The sequence below is a fragment of the Nannospalax galili genome, unplaced genomic scaffold (assembly GCF_000622305.1).
Source record: "Nannospalax galili isolate Female #2095 unplaced genomic scaffold, S.galili_v1.0 scaffold162, whole genome shotgun sequence".
Taxonomy (NCBI): Eukaryota; Metazoa; Chordata; class Mammalia; order Rodentia; family Spalacidae; genus Nannospalax; species Nannospalax galili.
In genome coordinates, this window is record NW_008350388.1 from 4,965,576 (window position 1) to 4,988,225 (window position 22,650).

The 22,650-nt window shown below is 41.9% G+C and overlaps 1 pseudogene; it reads right to left on the reverse strand.

Annotated features, from left to right (window-relative positions):
• Nucleotides 1–20,959: 20,959 nt before the first annotated feature.
• LOC103745702 lies at nt 20,960–22,068 on the reverse strand (annotated as a pseudogene).
• Between the last annotated feature and the right edge of the window lie 582 nt (nt 22,069–22,650).

Genomic DNA, 22,650 nt, shown 5'->3' on the forward strand with positions numbered 1-22,650 from the left:
CAACTGAGATCATGTGGGTATTGTAGAAAAGTAAAGTAGGGCCTGGAGAGGTGGCCCAGCAATTAATAGTACCTGCTGCTCTCCGGGGGGACCCTGGTTCTGTTCCCATCACCCACATGGCAGCTTGCAATTGTCTATAAGTCCACTTCCTGAGAATTCAATGCCCTCCTCTGGCCTCCACAGGACCAGGCACACACATGGTACACATACATGCTATCATGAAAAAGTCATATACTTTAAAATAAATAAATAATTTTTAAAAATTAGACAACAAAACAATGCAAATCCAAATAAACACATCTGAGTAATACTAATGTTAATCTTAAATTTGCTACATTATTCATATAATTGGTCACAAAAAGAATACAGTCCTCAGTTCAAATATTTTCTCAGTCCTAAAGTCTGTATTAGAACATGGACATTATAATTGCTATTAAACATCTTTGCAATAATAGGCTAAATGAAAATGAGGCCACACAGAGTATAATGCTAATGAAGACGAGGCCACATGGAGTAGGTGGGTGGCCCTACTGTGGTTTGGATAAGAACTGTCACCCCAAAACTCACACACTGAGGTCTTGGTCCCTAATGAAATGCACAGAGGTGGGGCTTTGGGAAAGTGACTGGATCATGGGAGCTATGACTAAGGGCAGTTTAAACACTGATGGATTCAAAATTTAAAGGCATTGTTGGGAAGCAGTGAATACTAGGCGATGGGTTTTAGCTGGAGGGACTAGGCACAGAGGCTTGCCGTTGTAGCTTATACCTTTCCTCATCCACTCCTTGCCTGCTCTTTCTGATTCCTGCTTCCCATGAGGTGAGCAGTTTCCTCTGCTGCAGATTCTGGCCTCCATGATGCTTTCCCTTGTCTTGGAACAAAAGCAGCAGAGCCAATTGACCCTGCAACAAAAACTTCTGCCACCATGAACCAAAAGTGGATCTTTCTTTCTTTGAAGATGTTAATATCAGGTATTTTGTCATAGTGGCCAAAAGTTAGCTAACACAGCCACTAATTCAATATGGCTAGAGTTCTCATGAAAAATGAACAAGGCTCCCCAAGAAAATCCCATCACATGACAAAAAAGTCTTTCTGGTTGAACGTTTGAGTCTCATTTAGCATCTGTTTTAGTGACTTTTCCTGTTGCTGTGATAAATAACCTGACAGAAACAATTTACAGGAGAAAGAGCTTATTTTGGCTCACAATTTGAGGGCACAGTTCACCATGGCAGTGGGCATCATGGGAGGAGTGTGAGGCAGCTGCTCACACTGCATCCACAGTCAGGAAGCAGAGAGAGAGGTGAATGTTGGTGCTCAGCTCTTCCTCGTTCCTTAGCAGTCTGGAAACCCAGGCTGTGGAATGGTGCCACCCTCATTCAGGACCAGCAGTTACTATGTCAAAATACGGTAATGTTGACTTTGGAGGAAATGCAGATTCCTGCTATAGAGATGAATGGCAGTCTTAAAGCACACCAGGACCTGAAGGGACTCTAGAAACTACCAAGTCTGCTGGTGTCTACTGAATCCAGATCTTGGTCATTCTTGAAAAAACATCAGCAATATATAAGGTACAGAGGCCTTAGCCCTTAGGCTGGAAGGTTTTGTCCAGATAATCCCAGCTCTCAGGAGGTAGAGGTAGAGACAGGAGGATCAGGAGTTTAAGGTCAACCTAGGCTATATAGAGAGTTTGAGGCCAGTCTGGGATACTTGGGAACCTGTCTCAGAAAGGAAAAAAAAGGAAGAAGAGTAAAGAGAAAGAAAAGGAAGGAAGACAGGCAGCTGACTAGGAAACTTCCTCCACCATCAGGGAAATGCAGATTGTAACTATTCTAAGATTCTAGCTCACTGTAGTCAGAACGGCTGTCAATCAGCTGGGGTGCCACTGGTGGTCAGTGTTAGAGTACTTGCCTAGCTTTGAGAGAAGCACTAGATTCAATCCCCAGTGCCCTGTCCCTACAAAACTCTGGCCCCACTTGATTCTGGCCCCACCTGATACTGTGGTCATGTGTGGTGGTACATGCCTTTAATTCCAGCACTTAGCACTTGGGAGGCAGAGATAGGTGGGTCTCTGTGGGTTTGAGGCCAGCCTGGACTAAAAAGTGCATTTCAGGCCAGCCATAGTTACTGAGTGAGACCCTGTCTCAATAAAACTAAAAACAAGCAAATAAAAATTAGCCAGAGGCACATACCTTTAATCTCAGCAGGAACAGAGGCAGCAGTAGGCAGATGTTAGTAAGATCGAGTCCAGCCTAGTTTACATAGTAAGTTCAAGGTCAGCTGGGGCTACAGAGAGACCTGTCTCAAAAAAATCAAAAAACAAAACACATACACACACACACACACACACACACACACACACACATTAAAGAAAAAACAAATGACAAGTGCCAGTATGGATGTAGGGAAAGGTGAACCCTCATGCTGCTGGTGGGGATGAAACCAGTGTAGCAACTTCAGAAATCAGTCAGCAGTTTCCTCAAAAGAGCTAGAAACTGATCTCAGTGTGATCCAGGCCATACCACCCTGTCCATGCACCCTAATGAATCTATATCCTACTCACAGCAGAAACACTTCCATGTTCATTGCAGCTATTTGCAATACCGAGGAATTGGACTCAACCCAGATTGCTCACCAGCTGGGCATGGATGGACAATGGGTGGAGAATAAAAATGTGGTCCATACGCACAATGGAATTTTATTCGGGTGTAAAGATAAATGAAGTTTGTAGGAAAACAGACAAAACTGGAAAAAATTATACTTAGCAAAGTAACCCAGGCCCAGAAGACAAACACCATATGCTTTCTGATAGGTGGAGCCTACTCCTAACTCTTTAGTTTTATATGTTTATCTTAGACTAGCCTGAGAACCCAATAAAGTAGAACCAGGACAGTTGGGGGGTTGCCTTAAGGTACAAGAGACAGTACCCAGTACCATGTAGGATCAGTGAGGATGGTGCATCGATGTAGTGGAAGTAGAAAGGTTTAAACAGGAAGGAGGGAGGGAATGCAGGAGACCAGGAGGGCTGTCAAACAAAATTCATGGGAGTAAGAAAAATACATCCAGTAATCTACATTCTGGCAACCTTGTCAAAAAACATAAAAGAGTTTGAAGGCAGATGCCTCTGGCACTAGACCATGCAGGTCTTAGAAGCATAGGTCAATAAATAAAAACAAAACCCCCAGGGCCAAATGTGGGACACTTCCACAGGCATTGTTGGTCAGGGAAGCCACAGATGCCCCCAAAACAATGTAGACTGTGCCATTCCTTGGTTACCTACCAGAACTAGCTGATAACACCATACTTCTGCAGATACCACACAACAAGAATGCTAGATATAGAGAAATCAAGCTAAAACTGGGCTGGATTCTTCCCCCTGGCTGGCTCTCATGGCGCCGGATGGTGCTATGAAGACTGCTTTGGGGTAAAGGCACTAATAGTCTAACTCAGTTGTGAACTCTTCAGCCTACAAATACCAACCGATCAGGGAGGTGTGCCCATTGGTGTAATGGTGGCATGACTGCTTTGGGGGTAACCAATGGCTCCCTACTTAGATTTGGAGCTTGGTCTATAAAAAGGAATCAATACCTAATACGTAAACCAGGTCCAAAACTCATTACTAAAGAGATATTAGACCCTGGGATGGGAGGAAACCAAGATGGCTGCTTAGCTGAATTGGCACAGCATCAAGCCACCTCCTAAATGTTTGTGCTCACAGACAAGACTGCTGTCTCTTAAATAAAGATGCTTCTCCCTACTGTGGATAGAGATAAACGCAGAGACCCATGTCTGCACAAGATTCTGAGAATGAAGGACAGTCAAGGACTCAGCCCTAGACAATGCATTCCAGCATCCCTTAAGGTTCGGGGAACATCATAGAAGAGGGGGAAGAGAGAATGGAGGAGTCACAGGATGGGGAGAGGGCCTACAAAATACCATCTTTTAAGCAGGACAAGAACATGGCAACCACAAATTCACAGCAACTGTGCATAATGGCACCAGGTTCAGAGAAGTTAGGGGGAAGGGGCTCATGGGTCCCTACCACATATTGATCAGTCATTAGCAATTGATCACTCTGGGAGAGAAGAAGGCATAATATAGTTATATACCCGTACCCACTGGTGAGCCCACCAGGTTCTCATGATTAATTCTGAATTCAGTCACACAAACAGTCCTGATTAAACCCTGTGGGACACTATACAAAACCAAAACTAATAAACAGGTGAAAGAAATGGGGGGTTAGGGGATTACGCGAGGTGGCAAGGAAATTGAAGAGGATCAGGGAGTAGAAACAAGAATACATAGTACACATGTATGAGAGTGTGAAAGAACAAGATTGACTAATGAGGAAGGAAAGAAGGAAGGAGGGAAGGAGGGAGGGAGGGAGGGAAGGAAGGAAGGAAGGAAGGAAGGAAGGAAGGAAGGAAGGAAGGAAGGAAGATGAGAAGGAAGGAAGGAAGGAAGGAAGGAAGGAGGGAGGAAGGGAGAATAAAGGAAAAGGTGGCACTTGTTTCCAAAAAATAAAAGACAGTATGTCATGGTTTAAATGAGAAATGTCCCCTCACAGGCTCAAGTATTTGAACATCTTGTCCATTGGTGGCACTGTTTGAGGTGGTCATTGAACATTTAGAAGGTGCAGTCTTGCTGGAGGAAGTACATCACTGGAGGCAGACTTTAGAGTTCATAGCTCCATCTCACTTTCAGTTGTTCTCTACTTCCTGGTGGGAGCTCCAAGCTGTCTGCCCTGGCTGCCTCCTGTCATGCCTCCCCCACCATTATGGGAGTCTCCCTTTGGAGCCATAAGCCAAAATAGGCTCTTTCTTCTATAAGATGCCTTGGCCATGGTTTTTTATCACAACAACAGAAAAGTAACTAATGCAGGTCAAAAGAAAAATTTCAAGAACTCCAAGCAAATGTTTATGAAAGCTAAGAAAACCATCAGAAACCTTGTATTTGATCTACGCTGTTCAAGTGCTTTAAAGAGGAAGAAAGTGGCTAGAGAGACAGCTCAGGAATACAGCACTGCCTGGCATGCTGGTTTGATCCCAACACTCCAATCAATTAATCAACAAACAAATATGCAAACAAACAAATTGATTAATTAAGAGAATTATCAGACAATTTTCTCTCTGGCACTGAACCACTCAGTGACGCCCCCCCCACCTTTCTTAGTCCTCCCCACTAACTACCAACTTCTTTCACACAAGCTAAGCACAAAGCCATGAAACCTGCTGCCAGTCATGTATCCCAAAGCACATTTCCAGCACCTATTTATAAGTGAATAAAGTTTACTACTTTATTACTACTTCAAATAGAAGGATGACCCCAGTAATAGTCAAATACTCCCAACAATTCATGTGCACACTTGGACACCCAACAGTTTGGGGGGGAATAACTGTCTTTGGGAGGGAAGGAGATTCTAGAATGTTGAAGAAGTTTAGAGGTCCACTTCTGAGTTATATCTAGAGGGAAATATCACCCTGCCCTACAGAACAAGGTAACTTTACAAAAAAGCCACAGTCAGAAGAGGATCACCCTCAGCACTGAGGCACAGAAGACCATACCTGCTGATTTCCCTGCTTCTCTTGGGGCTCAAACCCAGCCAAGTGTGAGTCCATGAAGGCAGCTAGAACCGACCACTCCTCTTTCCCGTGGAAGGCAGAATTTCATTGAACCAAAGATCTATGGACAAGATCTCTGCCCTGGGAAAGCAAGGCATGACCCTTGAGCCCTGAGTCAGGTTGGTCTAGATTTTAATAACTGCGAGTGAATGCATCGCTGTTTCAGATCTAAAGGAAAAAAAGAATGAGTCAACAGAACACAGTTCAAAGTGATGCCCGAATAAAAATAAAATGTGTTCATGTTCTCACCCCACTGAGCACAGGACCACTTCACTGAACACTGGGTACAGGGATGAGTTGCTGGGTAATGCAGGGTCCAGTGTTGCCAGGAACAAGGAGCAGGCGTGATGTGGTCCCACTGGGCAGGGGTGAAGAAAGGGGAAGAGGGAGAGGGAGATGGGGCAGCAGAGCTTGAAGGAGAGACAAGAAATGAGCCAGCATTGTGAATGCAAAAGACAGACTCCAAAGGGAATGCTGTGAGTGTGCCAACAGTTTAAGAAGCCGGTTCTGATGGTGTCCACAGGAGGCACCAGGGAGGAAGCATAGACTGACACACAAGGCAGGGAGGCTGAATCCTAGGACGATAGAGCCCTTCATTTCCCCTCCCAGAGCTAATGGAGGGTATCTAGGGCAAAGTGGATCCAGGAGGATGAATAGCGTTGCCTTAGTAGGTTGAAGAATTGAAAAGCATGCAGGGCTTTAAACTACCTTTCAAATAATTTGGCTCATGTTTCAATTCATCTGATTAGCAGATTAATGCCTGGATTTCCCCTTGCTTGAAAGGCAAATTTCTGCCTTGAAAAACCAAAAAGGATAAGGTTCATGGGAGGAAAGGTGGGTTTGTGGCTTAAACTAGAGTCTGCAGTCTCCAGAGAGTGAGGGGGCCCAGTGATTTTGAAATTCAAACAGGGCTCTATCCCCTTCCCTGGAAGAGAACTGAATATTTTTAAACCCAACCATTACTTTGTGACAAGGGAGACAGGAACTCTGGGAGACTTCATCTGCTCTACCTAGAATCTGTGGTGGTTGGACAAATGCATCAAAATATAGGAATCTGAGTGTCTGCCTGAATGTAATTGTATTTTTTAAATTGTTTTAGCTACTTTTCTCTTGATGTAATAAAACACCATGACCCAAAGCAACTTAGAGAAGGCACGGAGAGTTCATTTGGACTTAGGGTTCCAGAGGGAGATTCAATAGAGGCTGAGGAGGCTTGATAATGATTCAGTGGAAAACAGGGTCCCTCCCCTTTAAGGGCTCTTAGTCTCATTCATAAAAGAATTTAAGAAAGGACTCCAATGGAAGCTTTAGGACAATCTTAGTAGAATTTAAAGAAAAAGCCTCAGGGCAGGCAAGCTCTAAAACTCAGCAGCTGCCCTTAGGAAAAGAAGGGAGGGGAGCAGGAAAAAAAGCCACAAAGCCTATTTAGAGGGCTGCAGACTAGCAGTTCCATGTCAGAAAAGGGAAGGGAGCATCAGAGAAAAAAATAAAGAAACCCAAAATGTTGGAGCAGCCCAAAGCACAAGGGAAGGCATGGTTAGAAAAGAGATAAAGAAAAGTAGAGGTTACTCAGACCACCTGTCATCTGTAGCTGGGCCTAGAGGCACAGCAGTAGAGCACAGGAAAAGTTTACCATCTCATTTAACTCACTAGATATCATGCCTATCTCTTTAGTATGACTTCAGGTGAACCTGCTTTCCTGGGGTGTTCCTGTGACCAGGTGATTGACCCGGAAAAATTGGGAAGGTTCTACCCAGGCTAGCGATTCTTACCCTCTCGACCACCTTTCTCATAAGAACTTTCTTTTGCTACTCTAACAGCAGCAGGTAGCTCACAGGTGGCAGGAAGCTGAGAGATCATATATCTTCAACCACAGATAGGAAGCAGAAGCCAGCTGGAAGTAGGGCAAGGCTAGGAATGCTCAAGTCCGGCCCCCAGTGACATACTTCCTCCAGCAAGTCAGCACCTCCTAACCACTGCCCCCCAACAGCACCACCAACTGAGGACTAAGCATTCAACTGCCCAAGCCTATGGGAGACATTGTTCATTCAATCACCACATAAATATAATATTTTTAATTTTTTGAGAATGTCACACATATATATATAAGGTAATGTAATTCTTAGCAAAATATAGCATGGAGAATTTTAAGGGGAGAGGTCTGGGGATGTTGCTACGTGGTAGTTCGTTTACTTAACATGCTTGGGGCCCTGGGTTCAATCCCAACCCCGCCTTCCACTCCACATACACATCAAACAGGAAAGTTATATGAGGCAAATTGACAGAGCTTCCAATGAACCAGAGACTAGCACATTTTACAGGAGGATGAAAAGAGAGAAAACTAGGTTCAGACTTTGGGAAGGAGTTAGCAGAGAAATGGTGGTTCCCTTAATTGGAACAGAGCAACGTGGTAAAATTCAGAGATGGGGGAGAGAGGTGAGTGTGATTTTGAACATCTGGAAACAAGATTACCTGCACGATCTTCACAAGTCCTTATAAAATAGGAGGCCAGAGTCTGCTTCTCCTCTCTAATTCATTTATAGAGACAGAAGCTGTGTTCCCATCTGAAAGAGGAACTAAGTCCCAGCTTTAGCACACACAGAGGCCGTAAGACATAAACAACAAATATACTTTTCCCACTGAGTGATCCAACTCTTCATGACTGCGCACTGTCTTCACATGCTGGAGAGCAAAGGCCCTGCATAGCAAATGCTGAACTAATAACCGAGAACTGCAACTGTAGATGCTGTGAAGTTTGTGACAAGCAGCAATGAAAATGTCAGATGCCACATGGCCGAGGAACTCAGTGCATACCAAACACGTGTTATTTAACAATCTGCTACTGAGTGAACAAAAACCAGCTGCAATCAAGCTAGAGGCAGCCAGGGACACACCCCTGAAGTCATTATTAAGCAGGGACTGGCTCAGGGACAGCAGAGCTGTGACTCTATTCTGCCAGAAGCCCAGATCAAGAGGGGATGGATGGAATGTGCAAAACAGCTAGTAATGAGGGAGAAAGGGGTTCTTCATCTGAAGCCAGGGTTCGTTTGCATGGCAAGGCAAGGGGGAAATAGAAGACGTCATCCTCCTGTAAAACATGCTAGTCTCTGGGCTAACCCCTCTGAGAATTTGTTTGGTCAGCCACTTTCTTTTTATGCCGTCATCAGGAACAACCCCTGAAAGTTCCCCAAGTGCCCACAAGGGCACAGAGCAGATTCTCTGAGAGAGTGCATACCCTATCAGGGACTCAGCTAAGTTCTCAAGACTTTGAGATTCAGGAAAGCCGAGGACAAGGAGGAGCCTTTTTCAGAAGGAAACATGTTCAAGTAATCCAAAAGATTAAGCTTAGAAAGCCTTAAAAACAGTAGACATGGCAGAACATGGGCTATTTCAAAAGAAAACACTTTACAGTAGAGGCTAGATGAATGTAATAAATTTGAATTTTATGACCCTACCATCCAGCTTTCCTTTACTCATCTGGAAAGTGGGAATAATTAACACCCCTCTTATAGATCTTACTCTTGCTTGAGAGTAGCTAGGGTTTGGGAAGTCTTCCCTACAGATCATATTAAAAGAGTATGGTGCTAGTGGAAGGTGGTGAAACCTTGAAGAGGTGGGACCTAGGGGAGAAAAGTTAGCTTATGACGGGTGTGTCCTTGAAGGGGATGATGGGTGGCCAGTGCTTTCCTGTCTCTCTTTGCTTTTTGGCCACCGTGGGGTGAACAGCCCATCTATGATACCCACTCCTGCCATATGAACTGTGGTCATATGAACAAGGCCAGGTGATGGTGGAACAATGATCTCTAAGACTGTGTACCTCCTTATAAGTTGAATATCTCCAGTAGTTTGTCACAGTGATAGAAATTAAATACAAATGCTCACATCAAAACTCATGTTGAAATTTAACCTCTACAAAGAGGTATTAAAGGATGGAAATGTAATCTGACTCTGGTATGTGCAGGTCAGATCTCAGAGAAGTGATTAAGGTTAAATAAAGTAAACCATAAGGGAGGCCTAATTCAATGTAACTGTGCCTTTATAGGATGAGAAGGAGACTGTGCTGGTGTGCTCGGTTCCTTTTGCCTAGCGCATAAAGAAGAAGGGCTTTGCCAGATGCAACTGTCTCATCATGAACTTCCTGCCTTCGGCACTGCCAGCAAAATAAATCTCTATTCTTTTTAAATTACTCTCTGAGGGCTTCAGTTATAGTAACCAAAAAGGGCTAAGATAGGGATTTTCTGAGAACTGCATGCAAATAAAATTTTTATCTGAAGACTAATTGAATAAATTGACTCTAATGTCAAAAAGATGACTATATTTAAACAGTTATATAATGTTTCGCTCCGTCTTCATTAGCAGCTGTGTAGAAGAACAGTTAGGAATGCCCTTGCTAACATGCTGTTCATGCCAATTGGCTGCTTAACCCAAGCAAGTTAATTACTCTGTGCCTCACTTTTTCACCTTAAAAATGATTATCTGATAAGACTATCTTGTTTTTAGGTCTCTTTAGGATTAAATTAAGAAATATGAATACACTGCTGGGTACACAGAACATGCTCATTAAATGTTAGTTTAACAGATGCAAACGTGGCTTCATGCACAATAGGGAAGGGAGTCGATTAAATTTCAACAGCATAAGACTTTTTGCATATCAGTGTCTACGAATTATTTGCATTATATCAGCATTGCATGGGTTAACAGGCATAGAATTAACCATATCTAATTTTCTCTATGTCTAGCCTGAAAACAATTCAGAGCACAAACTCTGCAACATCAGATTGAACAATAAAGGGTGTGCTCCAAAAAAATGCATACTTTTCTTTTTGGTGACAACTGACAGTCTTTTGGCCCAATTAAAATCTTTTGCAATGTTTTTTTCTAGAATATTCTCCCACTTAAGAATAACCCTGAAGGAAAATTCTTGTAAGGTGAGTTTCATCAGTTGTGGCCTGATCATTAGAACAGATGCTGCAAGAAGCCTTCCAAAGTTTATTTTAGCAAATTAGAACTCTAGATTTGAACAATTACAGAAATAAGCTATTCCTAAAGAATTTTAGCTTAGACTTTTAACAAGTTTATATTATATACTATTCTAAAGCTAAGAAAATAGGCTCCCCAAATTCTCTTATCATATTTCACCTACAGTACCTACAATTTTAGGTGAATCCTCTTGTTAAAGTTCTTGTCTTTCCAGAAAATGACCTTCCTTACCATCGTTAAAGCCAGGCATTGGGCCAGTTTTCACGATGACTGTTTATAAGAAAGTCTTATGAAGTCTATTTAAGTAAGTCAGTTTTGTCCTTAGAGAAAGAAGCATTCTTATATGAGATTCCTGACAAGAACTTATTTGTTGCATACTTGATTTTTTAAAAATATTTTATTATTTTTATTTATTTTATGTGTATGAGTGTATTGCGTGCATGTATGTGAGTGCACCATGTCGTGCAGTGCCGTGGAGGTCAGAAGAGGGCTTCGGATTTCCCTGGAACTGGAGTTAAAGATGGTTCGTAGCCACCATGTGGGTGCTAGGAATCGAACCCGGGTCCTCTGCAAGAACAGTCAGTGCTCTTAGCTGCTGAGCCATCTCTCCAGCCCCACATACTTGATTTTTTAAAGTATATCCTGATACAAGGGAGAATAGATCCTTATTGAACATGTCCAAATCTAAGCAACTATATTCACTATGAACAAGTAGCAGGAAAACTAGGAATTTCTGATCCGGGGTAAAGGGTGAGGGAACCAGGGCAAAGCTTAGTGGAAACTAGATAACTCTTTTAAACGCTTCATTTGTGTTCACAATAGCAATGTCTATAAAATTGTTATGTGTTACAGATGGCTTATTTTTTTTAATGGGGGCTTGCTTACATATTTATAAGAAAACCAAAACCATTGACAGAGGGCCAACAGTGTTCCCTTACGAATATCCATAGTAGAACTTCCCTTAGCAGTTCATTGGCCCTGTGTAATTAAAATGCATTCTGTTGGATCTTGGGTTAGTCAGCTAACTCAGGAGGCCGTCTGCTTCCTGGCTAAGGGACCTTGGGAATCCTAACTGAGACCACTAGTAAACAATGCCATCTGTCCCCACGAGGCCTTTCTTAGAAAAGTCAATAGTTTGAAGTACTTGGCCTTTCTTTGTTCTTCACACAAACCCTGATCATTCAGGTAAGACTCAGTAAAACAAAAACTGTCTTCAAGTAACAGAAACATAAAATAGCTGTGGCTCTTTAGTTACAGAACATTTTCAAATGTGAAAGAATGGATGAGAATTCAGAATAAAGCAACTGACAAAGGAAATTGGGTGTGTACGTGGCAAGATAAGTACAGCATTTCAAATACATATATGTGTATATATATATTTATTTAAGCAAAATCTCTTCTTAAAGATAATGATTGTCTATTTTCGATGTTACATCTGATTTACAAATGCATGAACATAATTTTTGGAGAGGAACAAAATCTTTTTTAATGTATTTATTTTTATGTTATGTGTATGAGTGTTTCGTCTGCATATATATAAGTGCACCTAAGTCACGTAATACACACAGAGGCCAGAAGAGGCCATTGGATCCTCTGGAACTGGAATTAAAGACAGTTGTTAGTCACCATGTGGGTTCTGGGAACTAAACCTGGGTCCTCTGCAAGAGCAGCAAGTGTTCTCAACTCCTGAGTTAACCGACTAACCCAAGATCCAGAACAAAGCACTGTAAGTACATAGAACTGAGTGAACTGCTGTGGGTAATTCGGATACTGATGTTTGTAGCAGAATGCTTTTGGCCCGCTTTCAATGTTTTTTGTTTATAAATATGTAAGTAAGCCCCGTTTTTAAAAATAAGCCATTTCATTCAGCTCAGTGGTTAAGAGTTCAGGCTGCTCTTGTGGAGGATCTGTGTTTGGTTCCCAGCACCCACGTGGCAGCTAACAGCTATCTGTAACTTAAGTTCCAGGGGATCTGACGCCTTCTTCCAACCACGACAGGCGTGCACTTATATACATGCAGGCAAGACTCAAGATGATTAAGATTGTTTGAGATAGTCTGTATGAAATACACAAAAATTCAATAAAAACAAATAAGCCATCTCCAGCTCTGAGAAACAAAATATTGAAATATGTCATTCCAGGATGTTATATTTGTAATAAAATATAAAAATATACCACCAATATCACGATATTCATTTGCTCAGGAATGGTATCTAGTTTTATAAAAGACTGATATCCACAGTTTTATAAGTCTGTGAGTGAAATGGATGACCATTTCTGGTTCAGAGCTATTGGCCAGATGATGTTCCATTCTATTTTTTTTTTCTGGTGTTTTTGAGACAGGGTCTCCCTGTAGCCCCAGCTGGCCTGGAACTCATTGAGCATACCAGGCTAGCCTTGAACTCACAGAGATCCACCTACCTCTACCTCCAGAGTACTGGGATTAAAGGCATGTGCCACCAAATGTGATCTAAAGCCTCGAGTGGTGGCACACACCTTTAATCCCAGCATTTGGGAGGCAGAAACAGGTAGATCTCTGGGAGATGGAGGCCAAACTGGTGAGTTCCAGGCCAGCTGGGGCTACAAGGAGACCCTGTCTCAAAAATACCAGTAATATTAATAATCATAATAATGATGATAATTTGATCAAAGTAAGTGTTTTGAGTAACAACCAAACTTGACTGAGAATACTAATATTTTGTCACTGTTACAAGGCATTCAGCCACTGGGATTCTGAGCAATGGAAATGTATTCCAGAGAGTGCGGGCATTCACAAAGTTCCAGTAGGTGTTTCTGGTAAAGACACATACATTCTGAAATATTTATATTATTATATTTTGCATGTTCACATATAGCCTTGAGGAATCTTAACATCTCTTTTGACTTAGCAACAAATCAAGCAAACTTTATTTCCTATCATTCTGTTTGTTTGTTCATTTGTTTGTCTGTCTGTCTGTTTTTTGAGTCAGGATCTCCCTATAGCCCCAGCTCACCTGGACTCACTATTTAGACCATGCTGGTCTTGATCTCACAGAGATCTGCCTACCTCTGCCTCTGGAGTGATGGAATTAAAGGCGTGCACCACCATGCCTGGCTTTCCTATAATCATTTTAAAAGGACAAATCATTTTCATTGTGCAGAAAGCTGTATCTCAGTTTTATATAAGTTTCATCAACTTACACTTATTCTTAGACTTTGAATTTTTTAAGAAAAAAAAAATAAGTTGTCAGAAGAAATCTGGATACTTGGTTAAGCTAAGACCTCATATGAGTACCTGAGAAAAATACTTAATTATTAATCAAAGTCTGAGTATTTTAAAGTAAACATAAAAGTGCCACAACTCAAAAGAAACTTAGTCTTTCATGAGAGAAGCTTTATTCTCTGATATTTTCTTTCTATTAATTTAAATCAGTTTGGTAGAAGATATCTACTATTTAAAGATAATTTTCTTAAATGTAAAATTGTGACTTTCATGTAGACATAAAATGAACATGTGTTGAAGATTTTGACTTCTTAATTAATAAAGAAACCAGAAAATGTGCTACAATCAGTTCAAAGGAAAATTCAAAGACCAGACAAATATAAACCCATCAGACATGTCAAAATCAATTTAATAGCTTCAAGACCATCATCTTCCATAGTAGAGGTTAAGCCAGTTGAACATCCCCCAGACAGTATTCTTTAGAATGACTACAGTAATAATTAATTGCATATTGTTAGCTCTCTACCACCTGTAGAATAGCTAAAGAAAAGGGAAAGTCCAACTCCAAAGAATCAGAGAGCACAGAAAAATCTGTGTGCAACATGACTGTTCCATTTAAGATAGTCAATAACCTTTTGATCCATTTAAATGTCTTTTGAAATCTCTCCTTCTAGAACAGAAGGCTTTGAGAACTCTTTTCTATCAGCTGGTCAAGCTTGTCAATAGTTACAACTGACCACTTATTTAATATTTTTATTATCACTCCTGCATACAGTAGAGGGGGAAAAATCGTTTCTTTCCTTGATTTTAGTCCAATAGTAAAGACAGACCAGAGATATATGTAAAATAGCACATCGAGCCAATTTCAAGGTTGAGAAGGCTCACTAGAACATTGGGAGCCAGCAAGAAAAGGAACACTGAATGTAAAAGATACAAAAGGAAAAGCCTTTAAACTGGAGAAATGACAGTGGACAGAACCCAAAGAGGAATTAGACCACTAGTTTCAAGAAAGTGCACATCGTTCTCTTAGGCTTTGAGCAAAATGTTTCCCACCATCCACATCTAAGCTCAGAAATAAGCCCCTGGGTAAGTAATGGTGTCACCAACTGCTTCAAAAGATTTTAAGAGAAATATACAACAAACATAATAGACAAAATGTGTGAGGACTTTGTAAATAATTCTTACCTAATCCTAAAAATGGCATACCACCATTCAAAATATTGTCTAGGACTTACAAGATCTGGTACAGTATTCTGTGATGATATGAACACATTTTTAAACCCAATTTAAAAGGTAGGCAATAGGGTCAATACCAGAATAGGTAAAGAAAAAAAAAATCAGTAGCACCTTGTTCAAGTAAAAGTTGAAAAAGATTCTCAAACTCAGAAAGTTAAATTGCCTCCTTCCAGAGTCAGTAAATTCTTAAAATGGCGGAGAGCTGCCGTCTCGTCTTGTCTTCATTGTCATATTTAATACAGAACTAGGTTTTTATCAGTCACAGTGAGAAGGCTACTGAGAATAAACACAACTTCGTAAATATGTCCCCAGTCTATCTTAACTCCAAAATTACATCTGGAAAAATGAAATTGCAATCAACTGGCAGATGGCTTCAACAGGAAAGAACTCTTCATAAAAATGGTAGCTGCCATTTATTTATTTATTTACTGTGTACCAGACTCTTTAAAAATATTATTATATTTTTAGATAGTAAATTACTATGTTCAGTTTAAAGATTGAATAAATAAGAATCAGGGAGATTAAAGGAATTACCCCAATTTTCTTGTATGGCAAGCAGAAGAGCTTGGATTCTAATCCATGATTATTGAAACTCACAAGTATAGAACCTCTAGACAAAACTGGAGCTCCCGCAAAAAGTTTTAAACCATAGCATTTATTAACAGTAGCTGAGTGTGTAAGAGAGAATGTTGTAATTCAGGAAGTAGACTTTCTGGACCATAACTAGGAATGCCTTTGCTATTTGTTGGGCCCTAGACAAGAATGCAAATGAAAGTCCACATGCTCAAGAGTAAAAGTAATAAATCTAACAAGTTGTTAAATAAAATATGACCTACACTACTGCCTCCATACATGCTTTATAGAAGGGCTAGGAGGCCAGGTTCGAATTTAGAAGCCCGCCCCAAGCTCACAACAGAGCATCGTGCCTCTCCATGTCCTCTCTCTATGTTCCAAGCTCTTGCTCTGTCTCATCCTGCAGAGTCTGGTATGCACATCTTTGATTATTTCATCCCACATGCCTCTTTGCTGCTGGCAGAGGTGACTATCTCTAGACAGGTCCCACACAAGTACTGGAGGCAAGCTTAGATTCCTCTGGACAAGGGACTCCAGCCACCAGAACTGAGGCATGTGTTGGAAATGCAGTGTTAAAAAAACTGTCAGGAAAAAGTGATAGGGATTTATGGGAGGAGTTGGAGAGGAGGGAGTGGGCATGGATTTGATCAAAACACTTTATATGCTTGTATGAAATTCTCAATAAATTTTTTTAAAGTTAAAAAAAACTGTCTTTTAGCTTGTCCTTGTCCTTGAATTGTTAGCTACTAGTCTTTTTCAAGTATAAAACCATGGAAGTGAGCATTTATGGTGTGTCACAGCACTCTGACATTGCTGTAGCCATTTAAGTACAAGGTAGAATATTTTACAAAAAATATTGGTGAACCATGAGTAGAGTAGGAACTCATAAGCAGGAAAGCAAGGACTCATCTCATAGATGGATAGAAAGACTGTGTAGAAAGCGGAAGGAAAGAAGGACTTGAGTTTCCCCTTCCTTTGCCCACCAGATACTTCCTTTGCCCGCCAAACAAGCACGGGCTTCTAGAAAGCGATTCCTATTACTCAGTCCTAGAGAAGCAGTATCAATAGCAATGTCTTTTTTTTTTTTGCTTTTGCAGTCTCACGTTACAGGTCTTCACATGCAGGCTCATGAGCCCTGACTGGGTGTGCTGGGTAACTTCAACTGTCAACTTGATATTCCTGGGTAGAAGGGACCTCAGCTGAGGAATTTCCTTCATGGGATTGGCCTGTGGGCATGTCTGCGAGGCATTTTGTTAGTTGTTGAGTGACGTAGAAAGGCCCAGCCCAACGTGGGTGGTACCACCCCTAGGCAGGTGGTCCTGAGTTAAATGAGAGTAAGCAAGCTGAGCACAGGCCATGGGGACAAGCCAGTAAGTAGTGTTCCTCCATGGTCTGTGCTTCAGTTTCTGCCTCCAGGTTCCTGCCTCAAGTTCCTGCCCTGGCTTCCCTCAACGATGAACTATGATAGGGACGTGTAAGTCAAACAAACCCTTTTTCTCACCAAGTTGGTTTTGGTCAGAGTGTTTCATCACAGCAATAGGAAGTTAACTAAGGTACTGAGCTGCTAGGATTGTGAAGGCAAGCTCCAGTACTACTGAGCCAGCATTGGGAATCCCAAATGACAGTAAGCAGATACATCACTAGTAAGTGGCTGATGGGAAGTCAGTCGCCCTGTGGATCTCCCACTACCAGGGTTCTACTGATTAGCTTCAGTAGGAAAATCATGTCAAGGTCGATAACAAATCAGGTCATTTTCAGTCAGGACCATTTGAGTAGTTCAATGGAAAGGTTTTAGATCTGTATCTTTTTCTTGTCCCCAACTTCAGTTCCTGCTGACAACAGAATCCCCAGCCACTTTTATTTACATAGAGAGGGAAAGAATGTTGACAATTTGACCCCATTGTTAAAGAGAGGCTACACTTCACACACAGGACTTGGAGCAGCTGAGTGGAACTGACCAGGAAGCCTCCTCCCTGGAGACTAGCTCTCCTGGTATCAGAGGATACTATACAAACTGCCAAGGGAGAAAACAAGAATCAATGGTTCTACCCAACTGTGAAGCCTAATAAACCACCATGACTGACCCAGCAAACTATCGTTATTGGTGCAGTAGTGGCACTTTTATCTTGAGGGTAATCAACAGCTGTCTAATTAGAATTAAGGCCCACTCCATGAGAAGAAACTCATATGCAATACTGTAAACATAGCCAATACACATGACTGGAGGGGTCAAAAATCCTAGAGAAAAACCTGCTTTCACTACCTCCCTAGACCAATGTAATTTCTTTATTCTAAATATGCATCCCCACATTTACAGACAAGGTGCACCCTTCACCTCTCAGCAAAGAAGCTTATTTTTACAACAGATGGAGAGTCCCAGAACTAGTCATATACAGAGAATAAGTGCCAAGGAAAAGCAATTTGTAAAAGAGTAAAACAAATATAAGTCAAAATCCTATTTGCAACCATCTTGATACATGCTTTATTTTTTAATTATTTATTTTTATTTTTATGTGTATGAATATTTTGCCTGCAGGTATGCAAGTATACCATGTGCATTCAATGCACACAGGGGGCAGAAGATGGCATTGGAGTCCCTGGAACTGGAATTACTGATGGTTGTTAGCTACCAAGTGGGTGCTGCAAAAAGAACCTGTCTTCTGCAAGAACAGCCAGTGCTCTTAACCACTGAGCCACCTCTCCAGCCCCATCCTGCTATCATTACCTTAATGTTTTTGTTAGGAGAAAATTGTTTTTAAAAATGACCTGCAATAAGAAGTATGTTTTGCCCTGTGATTATTTTTTCTCTTTATAATCTATTTACTCAGTGTTTAACACATAGCTCCTTCACTCTTTCCCCACTCCTTTCCTCTTGGCCTTCTCCCAGTCTGAACACATGTGCACCAACACCAACCAATCAAGAGCTGATGAGAATGGTAATGCCCCTTTTGTTTAAATGCTCTGTTTAACAATTAATAAATTATAAGCCTGGCAAACACATTCTTTCGATACAGAACACATAATGAAATCATGCTTTTAAAATAATAAATGCCTAGCTACAATGCCCTTACCTTTATCAAAATACTAAGCTTTTATTCAATTCTGGTATAGCTCCTAGAAATTTTCTGTTGAAATGTAGAATTTGGACATGGGGGCCAGGGATTGCTCAGATAATTAAGTGCTTACTATACAAGCATGAAGGCTTAACAAGAGTTAAGCATGGTGGGGTACACTTGCAGTAAATCCCAGCTTTGGAGAGGTAAAGCTTGGAGGATCACTGGAGCTCACTGACCAGCCAGCTTAACCCACTTGTCAACCGTTCCAAAACAATGAGAGACCAAGTTGGGTGTGGTGTGCACACCTTTATTCCCATCACTTGGGAGGCAGAGGTAGGTGGATCTCTGGGAAATCAAGGTCAGCCTGGTTTACATAGTGAGTTCCAGGCTAACTGAGGCCACAAAGAGATCTTGTCCTAAAAAAACCCATAAGCAAAGCAAAATAAACTAACAACAAAAGAACATCTTCCTCAACATGAGTATACCATATAAACATGCGCGCACACATACACACACACACACACATACCCACAAGAAAATAGTGTAGAACTTGATGGTTAGGAATTTATGCAGGCAAGTTCCATAGAATATAAACCCAAAGGAGTATGTTCATCTCCCTTTCTCCCAGGGCACATGTGTATTTCATGACCAACTGACACTTATTACTACAAAAGCCAAGGTTTTGTTCAGCAACAAAGATCACTATTAACTTCACATGAAGGTTAAATTAAAGATCTTAGGCCAACAAACTTTTTAAAATCACACTTAAAATTGTGTAAATAGTGTTCAATAGCACCAATTCCTTAGTGAAATCTGCGTTCCCCTAAGTACCTACATGAGTTTAACCCTGGAATTGCCTGTCAACAGTAACCCTTTTTACTTAACCAGTGGCTTGGTTCTTGAGACTCAGATGATTTAGGTCTGTTTTTTCCTGAGACTTTCTTACTATTCCCGTATCTGACAGCCATTCTTTTCTTCTTTAGACAAATAATTCTCAGATACCTTGTGCATGAATCATTCTTAATTCTTTTATAAAATTCGGGTTCCCAGGCCATATTCCTAGAGATTTCAGTTCTGTAGATCTCATCAGGAGTCTGCACTGTTGACAAGCTTCATGGAACCACCATAGAGAAACACCTTACTGGGACAATGAGTGTTGCTAATGACTGAGTGGATCAACTCCTATTTGCTGGCTATTTGAGCTCATGTGATTTTGATGACCAAGGTATCATGATGAACAGAAGTGCAATTTCCCAGTAATTCACAAACCATGAAATACAGTTTTCTTCGGCTCATGAGGCCCCTTTCCCCTGACGAGCTACTGGAAGCAAATGGTTCCTGAGAGAGGGAGAGTCCCTTTCTTCAGTGGTATAGCCATTGGTAAGTTGCCCATGATGCATTGAATAACCTCCCACCCATCCTTGTGCTAGCAACCCTAATTAAACTCAATGGGTCACAAAACAAAACAAAATAAAACTACAAAAAATAGATGTGGGGCATGTTGGGAAGAAGGAGTTCCTCAGGAGTGGGAGGGGAACGAGAGAGTAATGGGAAGTGAAATGACCAAAATAAATAAGAAGTTGTCAAAGAATAGTGAACACAAGTTTTTTTTTTTTGCCAGACAGACATGAATTTATATATTTAACAAGTTTGTACATACGACATAACTCCAACATAAGAGTCCTTGACATTTAGATTCAGCTGAGACACTGGGTGTCTTCCGTGTCCCAACCAAGTCCCAAGACAGAGGCAGAGCACATGCTCCTGTACACAGTTATCAAAGAGAATCAGAATCCCAGTCGGACTTAAGGATGCCAAACAACGGAGATGCTAGGGGGATCACCACTGAAGGAAAAATGGAAAACAAACAAACAAACATATCTTTATTTCAACATTTAAAAGAAAACCACATTCCTGCAGCTTTCTCAGCTCTGGAGACCCAATAAGTTACACACACGTAGCACTTGAAGTCTACAGCACAGGCAATTACTGGGGAAGCAGGGTCATGTGGCAACTTTCCCCACAGTGAGCCTCATCTCCCACAAGGCCATCTTGCCCAGCAAAAGCTGTGGGGACAGCTGCAGGCAAACTTGCCTCCAGATTAGTAAAAGTACATTGTTTCTGCTGGGCCAGGTAAAGTCACATGTGCTAAGGAGGGGCTTTCTGGACAGCAAGGTTGTCCAGAAAGCCCCTGGGGTTGGCCTGGGGTTGGCCATGACAGCTGGGGAGGTCTCAGTGGCATGTTCCTGAAAGCTGTGCAGTGGTCCTCCCTCAGGATTTCATATGACAATTTGCTTTATTGGGGTGTCAATGGCTTTGATGAATTTGCTCTGACCCAGGTGTGTTCAAGGACTTCTGCTGGTGTTAGCCTCTGGCTTTCCCTTATGCTTTAACAGTCTCCAAATGAGGTCCCTGGATCCCTCCAATACAAAGTCAGGGGAAGCGAATTCAACCTGTAATATCGTTTTGTACAACTCCTGGTGTGCCTGTGCCTCCAAAGGGGACATCCCAACCAGAAACTCGTAGCAAAGGGACACCCAGGCTCCCAAGGTCCACCATCATGCGTGCGGCCTTGGATCATCTCAGGGGGTAGGCAGTCCAGGGTGCCACACAGCGTGTTTCTCCTGAAAGACAGTGCATGTACAGATCACCCGAAGTCTGCAATCTTCAGCTCTTTGACCCAAGAAGAGGTTTCCGGGCTTAATGTCTCTATGGATGACTCCTTTGAATGACAGCAAGACAGAGCATTCGCCAAGTCAAGTGATGTTAAGTGGCAGTTCACTGCTCATCAAACTTGGAGAGTTTCTGAGCTCTCTGTAGACCGTGCCGAGGAGCGCATATTCTAGAATGAGATGTACTCTGGTGGCCTCATGGAAATGCAGCCTGAGAGCATTAGGGTGCCGCAGTGGGACAGGAGCTCCACTTCTCTTCCGAGCTGGTGCTCCCACCCCTTTCTCCAGCTGGGCTTTAAGCAGCATCTTCAAGGCTGGAATAAACTTGCGGTGCTCTTCCCTTGCCAAATAAACTTTACTGAACTTTCCTTTATCTGGGGGCAGCCAATGTCAAAATCTTCCAAAGTCCACTGCCAGTGTTTTGAGTCTTCACTTTTCTGTTTGGATGGTCACTCCTTTGCAGGATTTCTGGAGGCTTCAGGCTGCTGGCTCTTCTGAGGGTTACTTGCCCTGGCCTGCAACTAGTTGGTCACCGGTTGCTAACTGGAGACGAGTTTTTGTGCTTGTGAAGGACCCCGGTGGGAGGCATTGGAAGGACACAGGACCCACTGGGCCTGGCCACTGCTTGCAGATCTTGGGTTCTGAAAGGGAAACTGCTAAGTCACCAGGACCCTCACCAAAGGGAGCTGAAGCCTCAACAGGCCCAGAAACAGTTTTCTTTAGATCTATCCATGTGCATCCAAGCACTTGGAGAGCTCTGAACACAAGTGTTTGAGACAGGGTCCCCCTGTAGCTCCAAATAGCCTGGAACTCACTGGCTGGCCTACATCTCACAAAGACTCACCTGCCTCTAACTCCCCAGTGCTGCAATTGAAGGCATTTGCCACCATGCCCAGGTACACATGAGAGTGTAGCCCTCCCTTGGTGTGTGTAGAGGATTTGTTCCAGAATGTTCAGTCCGGAACTGAGACTGTCCAAGTCCTGTATATAAAATGGCATCATTTCTGCATGTAACCTATACTGGTCCTCTCTACTCTGAATGACCTGTACATTTCTTACTCTACCTAGTGCAAATTCTCCATAAATACTTGCCTGACTACAGTGATCAGGGAATGATGACAGCAATACCTGTGCTTGTTTAGTACAGATGTAATTTTAAGACATATTTACAACCACGTTTGGTTGAATCCATAGAGTCAGGACCCACAAATATTGAGGATAGACTGTATTATGGAAATTGAATATGCAATCAATTATAGTCAAAGTCACAAGTTGACAAAAACTAACCACACAGATGGCATCCTGGATTCAAACT